Below are 13,041 nucleotides of genomic sequence, written 5' to 3'. Positions count from 1 at the left end.
AATACAAGAAAATACAGCAATTGACTAGAAATATACGGCAATAGATGTAACCTCGCAGCAGTGAACGTGACGAAATTTCATCATGGAAATGTCCGCTGCACAAAACCTTGAGTTCATCGCCCTACACGTGGTACCTCCGCCTCAGGATGAAATAAATCATCAGGGAGTTCTCCGTGAGCATCGTGCGCGCTCCAAATCCAGAGTTGAGCCGTGGTCTCGGCACCCAGCCAGCCGCCTTCTCTTCTTGGGGCAGTCGGAGTCCAGCGCGCTATCGAAGGGCACGTGGTGAACGCTCAGGACGTGTCTCTTGAGCTTCGACTTCTGCGTCGCTCCGTACGAGCAGTCACTGCACGGGAAGGGCTTTTCATCTGGAACACAAGACATCCACCGTTGAGCACACGCACGCGCTAATACATAATTTATTTATCACCATGCAGTGGATGCCATAGCATTACTATGTATATGGGACGTTTTATCAATCACGGTTGCTGACCACAGGCCCAAAGGCCCAAAGGCCTAAAATGCCAAATGGCCAGCAACAAATACCTCCGATTAGCACGGTTGGCTACGTATGGTACGAAAGAAGTTCAACATGCGTGCAAATAGTAGAAAAGCAAGATACTGATTTCCTGAAAAATATCAGAAGAACACATTTTTGGGGCTTATTTTGAAGCCCCAACATTTTGCACTTCTTCGTGTGGTTGATGTTGATGCAGAGCAACAGCTATAATTTAACATTGAAGTGGTTGAGCCAGATTATTCTATTACAGCTCATTAATTACACAATAATTACCTGCAATAGAACGAGTAAATACACATGGAAGTTAGGTGTTAGTACAATGAAGAGGAAATTCCCATTGTGGAAATGACTCGGTCTATACATTCAAAAATGTTCCCTAAATTTACCCACTTGTTTAAGCAAAATTTACCCCGGTTAAGAAATAGATACTTTTTGGAATTTGTCAAGCAATGTATTTTACTCAGTTTCCTTCCAATGGTGCTATTGGCTCCATGTCATGAGATGAAGTATCCCTGTGCAACTCTCACACAGCAGTGAACCACCTCATGTAAGAGAACAGCTCGTGGAAGGAGATATCATTGCACTACTCATGACATCCCTTCGTGACCGTTTTTTATCCACTAGGAGGTTATTGCAATTTCCTACACATCACGCGACATCAGAAGTGTTTGCTGGAAGAAGTGTTTGGTAACTGGATAAGAACATCAATGAGAAGCCAGTTTAATCATGGCTCGGTGACTGAAACCCAGAGTTTCACGGTTTAACCCAACATCCGAGCAGCACCACATCAGATCTCTAGACTCCTCAGTGCAGGCATACAGATATGGTCAACATATGCGTACATTAACTAATTTGTGAAATTATCAATTACATCCAAATGAAATGTAGTGTGTGCATTACTCGGACGTACCTAAAGGTGCCAGGTTGGGTTCATCCACCTTGGGGATGCTCTGCTCCATGCAGCCTCCTGCTTCCGTGCAGTCCATCCTCTTGATGTCCGAATTCTGGCTGTTGCTACTGCTGCAATTGGTGACGCTGGTGGTGGTCTTCTTTCTTTTAATGGGCTTAGGTCTACTTCGCTTTTCCTTCTTCTTCTGCTGCAAGGCCATCAACACTTTCATGCTCGTCATAGGATCGAGAGCAGCGTATGGTTTATTCTCACTGACTGGTGAAGCAGTTTGTTGACGTGGAACTAGGCCAAAGCATTCAAGAAAATTGGATTTCATGTCATTTATCTTAACGCCGCTATCTTTTGTCGAAGTGTAATCATGTTCAGGCTTCGGTCTGTACAAAAACTGTGCGTGAAGACTTTCATGAGTTTTCAGGATTTCAATAGGACTTAAAAATCCGCAGACTGAGCACATCTCATAGGGCGACGGTGGATTCAACACCGCATTGGCAAAACTGCCGTTAGTCACCAAGCCTGGTGCACCCTTTATCATATAATCCTTCTCATGGGTCTTAAAATGCCTTTTTAATTTTCCTAGCTGATCAAACCTTTTTCCGCATATGCCGCACCATTGATCACGGGTCTCCTTGTGTGTTCTTACGTGGGCTTCTAGGCACCATGCCAGCTGGAATTTTTTCCCACAGACGTCACAAGAGATACGTTTTTTCGTTCTTGTAATTCTACCAGATTGAGGTGGGGTTGAGATGGGTGCTGGTGAAGTGCCATCAATGGTGAAGGCAATTCTCCCAGCACCACCTTGACTCACAGCGGAGTTGCTCTCGCACATCTGAAACAAAAGACAAAGGTCACGCGCATGACACCCGTGTCACGAGTGTACTCACACAGGCATACTTAAGGTGACATAAGATTCATATATACTACAACTCATTATACCAGAACTCCACAATATTGCAGTTCCTATCATGTACGATTTTACTCCTCTTATCCACCCAAATAAGATTTTGTTTAACAACAATGACGAACTACCTCCATTTTCCTAATGTTACCCACCAAATAGGCCTTTCTGTATATACACACCAACAATATAATGATGGCACCACACGTTCACTCCACTATTCACAACACTCTGACTCGCAATCTCCATATAAGATTGTAATATCATTTCTGTACGAGGGCCCGTCAAAAAGGTTTGAGAATGGACACTTTTTTTTACAAACAACTACGTAAAATAGTCTTCAATAAAAGTACAGTATAGTACTATTAATGGCCCTTATAACTGAACGTCATTATCTCTCATGCTAATTATTACAATGTTAACTAGTTACGCAGGAAAGCTTCATTGAGTCTAAGTACTGCATTTTCAGAAAGGTCCCATTGCATTGAGATGTTTGTGTGAGTGGAACCCAGAGAGACCCCACCTTGCATATGGGGAAATAACACAACTTCACACAGATGGATTCAACCCACAAGCTCAAAGCATTCCTTGTTTAACAAAGTATTCAGTGTAATGTTTAATATAATTTATTTGGTAATATATAGTATCGTAATTGTATAGTCAATATATAGCAGTGTGGTATACAGTAGGGTTGGTAAAATAATACATAGTGTAATATTACAAGTCTAATATTATTATAATCTAACGTATAGGGTAGTGTATAGTAACTCAGTGTATAATTCAATGTTGTGGTCTGTCTATGCCAGTTTATAATAAAAATATTATTTGGAGGCATATTATAATATTTTTTGCGACATAGAAGTTTAATGTATAATAACTTATTGTTAGTAGCTCAGCTTAGTGGAGAATATATTGAGTACATTGATTATATTGATGTAGTTTATATTTAGTTCTTTCACATCGGTTTATTGTATGATAGTTGGGTAGTTGCAGTTCTTTAGCGTGAATATACTAAATGCCTCTGTTGATATGTAAACTCTGACTTTAACATAGCTACTTCCGTGACCAGTTACATGCTAATTCCTCACATTAACATCATGCTAATCTCCCAGTTACATGCTAATTTCTGACTTTAACATCCTGCTAATCTATCACATTAACACAGCTACTTCAATGCTAAATTATTCTGTTGATATGTAAACTCTTTTGGCAAGGCGCTCTGCTCCTCCCACCCAGCTTAAAATACGCTGCCAAGCTTAGCAGTGTTCATTGGAGCGCTGTCTTTCCGACAGTTCTGTTTCTTCACCTGAGGACGGCTGCTTGTGTTGTGGCCGAAACGTCGTGAGAATTTTATTTTATTATGCTTTATTTTATTATTTCCCTTCTACGTGACTTTACCGAAAGAACCAAGAAGATGAATCTCTGCAGTCACGAAAGCTTTAAATCGAAATTTATTCAAATCAAGTTGTTTTCTTTTTACCACAGTACTTCATGGAATCCTCAAGAATAAATGCATTTTTAGAAGTATTAAACTACACTTGAAGATGTGTGAGAATGTAATTCTGCAGATGCAAGCACAGGCAAACTCGTATCTGCATATACAAGTTTCTGGGCCTCCTCACTTCACCAAACCCGCATTGACCGGCATGGTGAAGTATGGTTAAACAACTCCCACGAACGACATGGTGTGGGGGAGGCCTCTATCAAAACGCTGGATCGACAAAGGGCTGATACATGTCACGACATTGTACGTTAAGATCGTTCTCTCGTCAGCACAAGCCGTCTATGTGGACAATAGAGGACACGACACACGTGTACACGATGTTTGTGTGCGTATATTCAGCGTGTGTATCACGTAATAATTATATAAGGTCGCGATTATGCTCAAAACGAACCAAATGTATAACATCACGAATAACTTTGGAAGTCTCCTGAGTCTGAACAATATTTGAAGTAGACACTGACCCAGTTACTATTAATAGCTCAGATGTGTAGGCTTTGACTTTAACATAGCCATTTCTGTGACCAGTCACAAGCTAATCACTCAGTTATTTCAATGCTAAATTTTCCTGTTTGATTTTTACTAGGTGCCTCTGTGAATGTGTATGCTTTGACTTTAACATAGCCATTTCTGTGACCAGTCACAAGCTAATCACTCAGCCATTTCAATGCTAAATTAAATGCTAATTCCTTTGTCAAGGCGCTTTGTTTCTTCTCACACAGCTTAAAGGTCTCGATCTGAGCTTGGCTTTGTTCGCTCCAGCGCTGTCCTCCAGACAGTCTCGTCCCTTCACCTGATGAAGGCCGCTTGTGTTGTGGCCGAAACGTCGTGAGAATTTTATTGTGTTATTTTATTTTTTCAATTTATTATTTTATTCTCATGCTACGTGACTTTACCGAAAGAACCAAAGAAGATGAACCAAGAATATGGCGTGTAGATGCTGCAATCTGCCGGCCACCAACGTGGCGTGTAGATTCTGCAAATTGAAAAATTAAAATAATAAATTGAAAATAATAAGCAAAAATCCAGATTCATATTCTTGGTTCTTTCGGTAAAGGCACGTAGATTTAAAAATAATTAAATAAATGTAAATACAAAATAAATCGGAAATAATAAAATTACTTTTATTTGTAATTTTCAATTGGCATAATCTACACGCCATATTCTTGGTTCTTTCGGTAAAGTCACGTAGATTTGAAAATAAAAAGAAAATAATTAAATGAAAATCATGAATTGTTATTATTATATTTTGATTTAAAGCTTTCGTGACTGCAGTGATTCATATTATTGGTTCTTTCAGTAAAGTCACGTAGAAGGGAAACAATAAAATAAAATAAATATTTTTAAAAATATTATTAAAATTTTTACTTTTCTTTTATTATTTATATTTTCTATCTACGTGACTTTACCCAAAGAACTAAGAATATAGCGTGTAGATTCTGCCAATTTTAAAATACAAAAAAATAAATGGAAAATAATAAAAGCTTTTATTATTTTCAATTTATTATTTTAAAATCAAAATTTTGTTTCATTTTTTTTATCTCTGTGACTTTACCGAAAGAACCAAGAATATGAATGTGGGTTTTTTGCTTTTATTATTTTCCATTTCACACTTTTTATTTGATTTGATTATTTTTTTTATTTTCTATCGACGTGACTTTACCGATAGAACCAAGAATATGGCGTGTAGATGCTGCCAATTTAAAAATTAAAATAGATTGAAAATAATAATCAAAATCCAGATTCATATTCTTGGTTCTTTCGGTAAAGCCATGTAGGTTGAAAATAAAAATAATAAAATTAAATGAAAAATACAAAAGATAAATGGAAAATAATGAAAGCTTTTATTATTTTAAATTTATTATTTTAATTTGTAATTTTTTTAAAATTGGCAGAATCTACACGCAATATTCTTGGTTCTTTCCGTAAAGTAACGTAGATTTGAAAATGAAAATAATAGAATTAAATGAAAAAATACTAAATCATGAATTATTATTTTTTTACTTTTCTTTATTATTTCTATTTTACCCAAAGAACCAAGAATCTGGCGTGTAGATGCTGCCACCTGCCAACGTTGTTGGCCACCAAATGGCAGCATCTACACGCCATATTATTGCTTCCTTCGGTAAAGTAATGGAGATAGAAAATAATAATAAAATTAAAAAATGAAAATTATGAAAGCTTTTATTATTTTCAATTTATTATTTGTATTTTTAAATCAAATTCTATTATTTTTATTTTAAAATCTACGTGACTTTAACGAAAAAAACAAGAATTCGGCGTGTAGATGTTGCCACCTGCCGGCCACCAACGTGGCGTGTAGATTCTGCCAATTTAAAAATTAAAATAATAAATTGAATATAACAAAAGCTTAAATAATATGAAAAGCTTTTATTCAATTGATTATTTTAAAATTGTATTTTTTTTTATCTCCGTGACTTTACTTTTAAATAATATTAAAAGCTTTTATTCAATTGATTATTTTAAAATTGTATTTTTTTTTATCTCCGTGACTTTACCGAAAGAACCAAGAATATGAATGTGGGTTTTTTGCTTTTATTATTTAAAATTTCACATTTTTATTTGATTTGATATTTTTTTTTATTTCTATGGACGTGACTTTACCGAAAGAACCAAGAATATGAATTCCTGAAGTCACGAAAGTTTTAAGTCACAATCTACACCCAACAATGGTAGCCAGCAGATGGCAGCATCTACACGCCAGATTATTGCTTCCTTCGGTAAAGTCATAATACTGGTAGGAACGAAGTTGTAAACTGAGTGTACCAGCCTGCAATAGATTAATGTGTCCGTCCGTCCCCTTTCAATACTTTAACGAAGTGAAATCTCGTGCTGTTGGGTGTAAAATCAGCAATAGGCAGCGCAGAGACTTGCCCTACCAGCCCACCCTGCAGGGACCTGTTAATACAATTAAAATAATAAATTGAAAATAATAAAAGCTTTTATTTTCAATTTATTATAAAATAATACAAGCTTTTATTATTTTCAATTTATTATTTGTATTTTATTTTTTTGTATTTTAAAATTTCAAATAATAAATTGAAAATGATAAAGCTTTTATTAGTTTAAATATTAAAATTTATATTTTTAAATTAAATGTAATTATTTTTATTTTCAAATCTACGTGACTTTACCTGAAGAACCAAGAATATGGCGTGTAGATTCTGCCAATTATAAAATTAAATAATACATTTTAAATAATAAAAGCTTTCATTATTTCAAAAAATTTTGTATTTTTAATTTAAAAAGCTTTTAGTATAGCTTTTATTATAATATCATAATATTATAATCAAAGCTTTTATTATTATTATAATAAAAGCTTTAATTATTTTAGGATTCTCCTCCACGGCGGCCTTTGTCTCCCCCAGTAGCGATGTTTACGACACACCGCACCAGGTACTCATCTGAGGCTGAGTCGACCTCACACTCTCTTACTGTCTCAAAACAACAACCGCCATGCGCCACTAAGTGGCGGTGACGTCACCACGACGCTTATGCCAGGCTATGTGCACCTTGAGGCTACGTGAAGTGTCGATCGCCGGCTGGCAGGAGGTCACGGGGCAGACCCAGGTGCCACTGGTCGACTGACTGAGATGACTGAGATTACTGGCTGATGCACCACCTGTGCCCCCTACTGTGCCAACTTGCTGAGCTTTAGCCACCCGACGCTCCGCTCGTTTTTCTGAGCGTCGCTCCTCCGCCCTCCGTTGTTGTTGGAGGGCGACTGCCTCCAACTGCCCAGTAGAGACACCGCTGGTACCAGTCATTGGCAAGTCCACTCAGCTCCACATCCTCCTGTACCACATCACTCCATCTCTTCTCTAGTCCATGCCACGCCCGTTTAGCTCCCTCGATCCGGCCGAACAAAAGCTGTTTGGGCATGCGGTGATTGGGCATGCGGGCTACATGGCCCAGCCAACGCAGCCTTGCCTGCTGGAGGAGCTCACCGATGGGACTTTGTCCAGATCTTTCGAGGATTTGTGAGCTCCTCACACAATCCAGCCTGGTTAAACCCAGGATTGATCGTAGGCAGGCCAGCCTAAATGTTTCTAACCGGTGAAGATGCTGCATTAGGGGGGTCCACGTTTTGCAAGCGTACAGAAGGGAGGGAATGACTGTGGCCGAGAAGAACCGAAGCTTCATGCGGAGCGACAGACCAGGTAGCTTCCACACAACGTTACACAACTGATGAAAAGATAATGCCGCTCGACTAATTCGGAGTGAGACCTCTGCTGTTAAACCGGAGCCGATCATGAGCACACTGCCCAGGTATGGAAAACTCTCCACTCTCTCCCCAACTGCCCCATCACCGATTGGGAGTTGTGGGGGTAGAGTGCCCGATGGCACAAAATACCCAGGCAGGTGCTTCGTTTTGGTGGGGCTGATGGTAAGGCCCCACCTCTTAGTGGCACACTCCAGTTTCAGCAGCAGCGCCTCCAACTCCTCCTCTGAATGAGCAGCAATTACCAGGTCGTCGGCATACATAATGTGGTTGACCAATAGGGAGACATCCCTTGACCGCACCTGGGCATCGATCAGCCTCCCATTGTATCTGTACCAGACGTAAATTCCTCTGGTACAGCTACTGAAGGCTTCACGAACTATGTGGTCGAAATAGATGTTAAATAATGTTGGAGCCAGAGGACATCCCTGTCGCAGGGAATGGCTCTGACTCCCGGCTATGTAGTTTTACTCGGGTCTGCTCACCATCATGAAGGTCCTTAATGAGTGTGAGCAGAGGGTCAGGGACTCTGAAAGCACGAAGAACAACCCAGAGCCCAGGCCTACTGATGGTATCATAGGCCTTAACCAGGTCAATAAAGCAGAGATGTAGGTCTAGTTGGAATTCCCTCAACCTCTGCTGTAGCAGACGGACAGAAAATATGACATTTTTGCAGGACCGCCCTTTCTTGAAACCGCATTGGGGCTCCGCAAGCCTCTCCTTAGCGTACCTAGCAAGGCGATGTTGAATAATCCTTGCCAGGACCTTTCCCGGCACACTGAGGAGTTAGATGCCCCTGTTGTTGTTACAGTCTGTGCGGTCCCCCTTCTTAAAGAGGGGGACCGCCAGGGCATCCTTCCAATCCTGCGGAACCCGTCCAGTGGCCCAGACTGTTGTTATGATGTCATGTAGGGCAGTCTACGCACAAACGCCACCCTCCCTCAGCATTTCGCTTGGGAGATCATCTCTGCTCCGTGCCTTTCCTGTTCTCAGACTCTGGATCGCCCTCAGTACTTCCTCAACGGATGGTACCTCAGCCAGCCACTCACAGAGGGTGACTTCCTCCTCCAATATTTGAGGCACCGCATCCTCAGCAGAGTCATCCCCATTTTGTCCCATGATGTTTTCCAGGCTGAGGGATTCCCCCTCCCCCAGGACCTCACAGAAATGCTCAGCAAATCTGCAAACCTGTCGCTGGGGGTCGGAGATTGGATCACCCTTCGTTCCCCTAATGATGGTGTAGTGGGTATAAATTGACGAAGAAACTTCTGATGAGGCAACACGATATTTATTGTCTTGGCCCCTTTTTGGGCCATGGACATTAGCCCTGGCGTGATAGCGCTTCCGCCCCCTATTGACGATAAGGGGAAGCTACCAGCCCACAGAGTGGTGAGTGACGATTACCCCTACAATGGTAATAGGTGTGGCGCTGTAGGTTACTTTTTTAATGGAGTTAAATAGGGATTTGTGATCGCGGGCCATTGAGGCAGACTCCATCTCCTCAGCAACCCGCGACCACCACCCATCCTTGCAGCGCCTCACGTCTCTCCGAACCTCCGACCGAAGGCTGCGGTAAGCCTCCTCATTCTCTGACGTGGGATGCTGTAGACGATTATAGTGGGCTTGTTGCTTTTTTCTCAACCATCCTGAACGCCTCCTCTGTCAGCCAGGGTCTCTGGGGCGGTCTGGACCGCGTACACAAAGCAGCCATTGCAGCTGCATGAGTCACAGACCTAAACCTCGCCCATTTACCCTCGACATCAGGAGGAGTGGGGGACGATGCTGTCTCACTCACACTCACTCACAGCGCGAGGCCGACTCATTACATCTCGCGGAGGATCGCGCTGCTGAACAAAAAAAGTTCCGCGGTTTCAGTTTGCAAGCGCGAGTTCGCGTTTTAAGGCGATGGGGGCCGTCCATAAATGACGTCACACACCTGGGGAGGGGGGGGTCAGACATTTGTGACAAGGGGGGGGGGTTTGAGAAATGTGACGTCACGTCAAAATGCGCAACTTTAAATAAATATAGACAACACGTTCTATTTAGTTAAATAGACTTTTTAATAAATGTTTTCTCCTACAACATCAGAGTGCAGCGCCACATTAAATACAATGACAATAGTTTAAAGCGATTTGAAGCATGTTTTATTTTCAAAATGAAAATATGGTTTGGGGGGGGGGGCAGAGCTTTGTGACGTCATACTTGAGGGGGGGGTCTGACTTTTTGTGACGCCGTGTGACGAGGGGGGGGGGGGGGTCAAAAATCGTCCAAAATCGCGTGACGTCATTTATGGTCGTGATATATTATTTTTTATTTTATTTTTCCTACCTATGTTACTTTACCGAAAGAACCAAAGAGTACTTATTTTGGTGGATAAGGAGTAAAATAGTAGATGATAGGATCTGCACTATTGAGGAGTTCTGTTATAATGAATCTGTTGTAATGAATTTCATGTCACCTTAAGTATGCCTTTGTGAGTACACCCGTGACACGGGTGTCATGCGCGTGAACTTTGTCTTTTGTATCAGATGTGCGAGAGCAACTCTGCTGCGAGTCATGGTGGTGCTGGGAGAATTGCCTTTACCATCGATGGCACTTCACCAGCACCCGTCTCGACCCCACCTCAATCCGGTAGAGTTACAAGAGCGAAAAAACTCATCTCTTGTGACGTCTGTGGGAAAAAATTCCAACTGGCATGGTGCCTAGAATCCCACGTAAGAACGCACAAGGAGACCCGTGATCAATGGGGCGGCATATGCGGACAAAGCTTTGATCAGCCAGGAAAATTCAAAAGGCATATGAAGACCCATGAAAAGGATTACATGATAAAGGGTGCACCAGGCTTGGTGAATAACGGCAGTTTTGCCAATGCGGTGTTGAATCCGATAGAGTCACTAGAATCTGATAGAGTCACTAGAGTGAGAAAACGAATCTCTTGCGACGTCTGCAGGAAAACATTCCAACTGGCATGGTGCCTAGAGTCCCACATGAGAATGCACAAGACCAGTGGTCAAAGCTGCCACATCTGCGATCAAAGCTTTGATCAGCCCTACAAACTCAGAAGGCATATGGAGTAACCCACGGAAAGAAGTCAAGGGGCGCACGTGGCACGGTGAATGACGGCAATTTTGCCAATGCGGTGTTGAAGGTGTGTCAGAGCTACTCGGCTGCGAGTCATGGTGCTGGAAGAATTGCCTTTGCCATGGATGGCACCAGCAGCTCCAGCAGCAACTTGTCGAGTCCTGGTGGTGAGGAGGCAGAGTTGCAGACAATGCCACCTTCTGCAAAGGGCGCACCTGCATGCAACGAAGTTATTGCTATCACAGCGACCACGCATGGAACGAAGGCGCCTGCTGGGAAACGCCACGCCTGACCAGCGCCCGTCTCGACTCCACCTCACTCCCATAGTCACTAGAGTGAGAAAACAAATGTCTTGCCAAGTCTGTGGGAAAGCATTCCAACTGCCATCATGCCTACAGTACCACATGAGAACGGACAAAGAGACCCCTGACCAATGGCATCTGCGGTCGAAACTTTGATCAGCCAGGCAAACTCAGAAGGCATATGGAAACCTACGAAAAGGACTATTGGATATTTCTTTGCTGTTCTATTACTGAAGCTATCAACAGAAGGTGTGTACCGGATTAATTGCACTTGTGGAATGCTATGTTGGGCAAACAGGATGAATGATCAGCACAAGACTATAAGAACACCACAGAAATATGAAATGCTCACAAATACAACTGTCAGCAGTAGCAGAACACACGTGCCCACAAGGACACTCAATTGATAATGTTGAAGTTCTGTGCAAAACTTGTTACTACTGGCCAAGACTAATTACAGAATCTATCGAAATTTAAAGAAATGAAAATAATTGTAATCCATATTCTTAGTTTTTTCGGTAAAGTCACGTTGAAGAGAAACAACAAAATAACAAAATATATATAAAACAATAAAAAAAATAAAAAATTCTCACGACGTTTCGACCATAACTCAAACGGTCATCATCAGGTGTGTTGGTTTGCATACATTTATTTTTAAAACGGCACATTTATTTATTTATAAAAAAACGTTGGCGTCACGCGCAGCGATTGGCAGTTTGCCCAGGACTAGTCCATCTATTTTTTTTTGAAAAGAGGAGGGGGGAGACGAAATTTTTTATAATGTATGCTGTCTGAAAGCCACTGTAAGCGTGAACAATCAATCAAGAACTGAAATGATTTATCAAATATTTCCAATGATTGCTAAGATAGAATCCATCTTCTCGGTTGAAATTGTCTCTGTGCTTGTATATGTGGATAGCCTCATGAACGAATCTCTCATGGAAGCCAGATGGCTTACAAAAAACCTCCGTCTTGGAAAAGTCAATGGCATGTGAGCCTACTGAATTAGAACAATGATCTGCTACGGCCGAGGTGTTGGTCCTACCGTGTTTAAGGTCTGCTTTATGTTCACGAATGCGGTCCGAGACATGGCGTTTGGTTTCTCCAATGTAACTACTACCACAGAGGCAACTTAGTTTGTAGACACCAGGGTATTGTATGTCCGGAATCACATCTTTTACAGACGGAACCAGATCACGGATTTTATGTAATGTGTTGAAACGGACCTGGATCTTGTGTTTATTCAAGATTTTGGAGATCTTTTTTGTGATCCCAGCAACCCTACATTGCTGGGATCACACACCCTACGTTGCTGGGATCACAAAAAAGATCTCCAAAATCTTGAATAAACACAAGATCCAGGTCCGTTTCAACACATTACATAAAATCCGTGATCTGGTTCCGTCTGTAAAAGATGTGATTCCGGACATACAATACCCTGGTGTCTACAAACTAAGTTGCCTCTGTGGTAGTAGTTACATTGGAGAAACTAAACGCCATGTCTCGGACCGCATTCGTGAACATAAAGCAGACCTTAAACACGGTAGGACCAACACCTCGGCCGTAGCAGATCATTGTTCTAATTCAGT

The sequence above is a fragment of the Petromyzon marinus genome, unplaced genomic scaffold, assembly GCF_048934315.1.
Source record: "Petromyzon marinus isolate PM22_M1 ecotype Great Lakes invasive population unplaced genomic scaffold, UKy_Petmar_22M1.pri1.0 PM_Scaffold_2, whole genome shotgun sequence".
Lineage (NCBI taxonomy): Eukaryota > Metazoa > Chordata > Hyperoartia > Petromyzontiformes > Petromyzontidae > Petromyzon > Petromyzon marinus.
Note: the sequence above shows the minus strand (reverse complement) of the source record.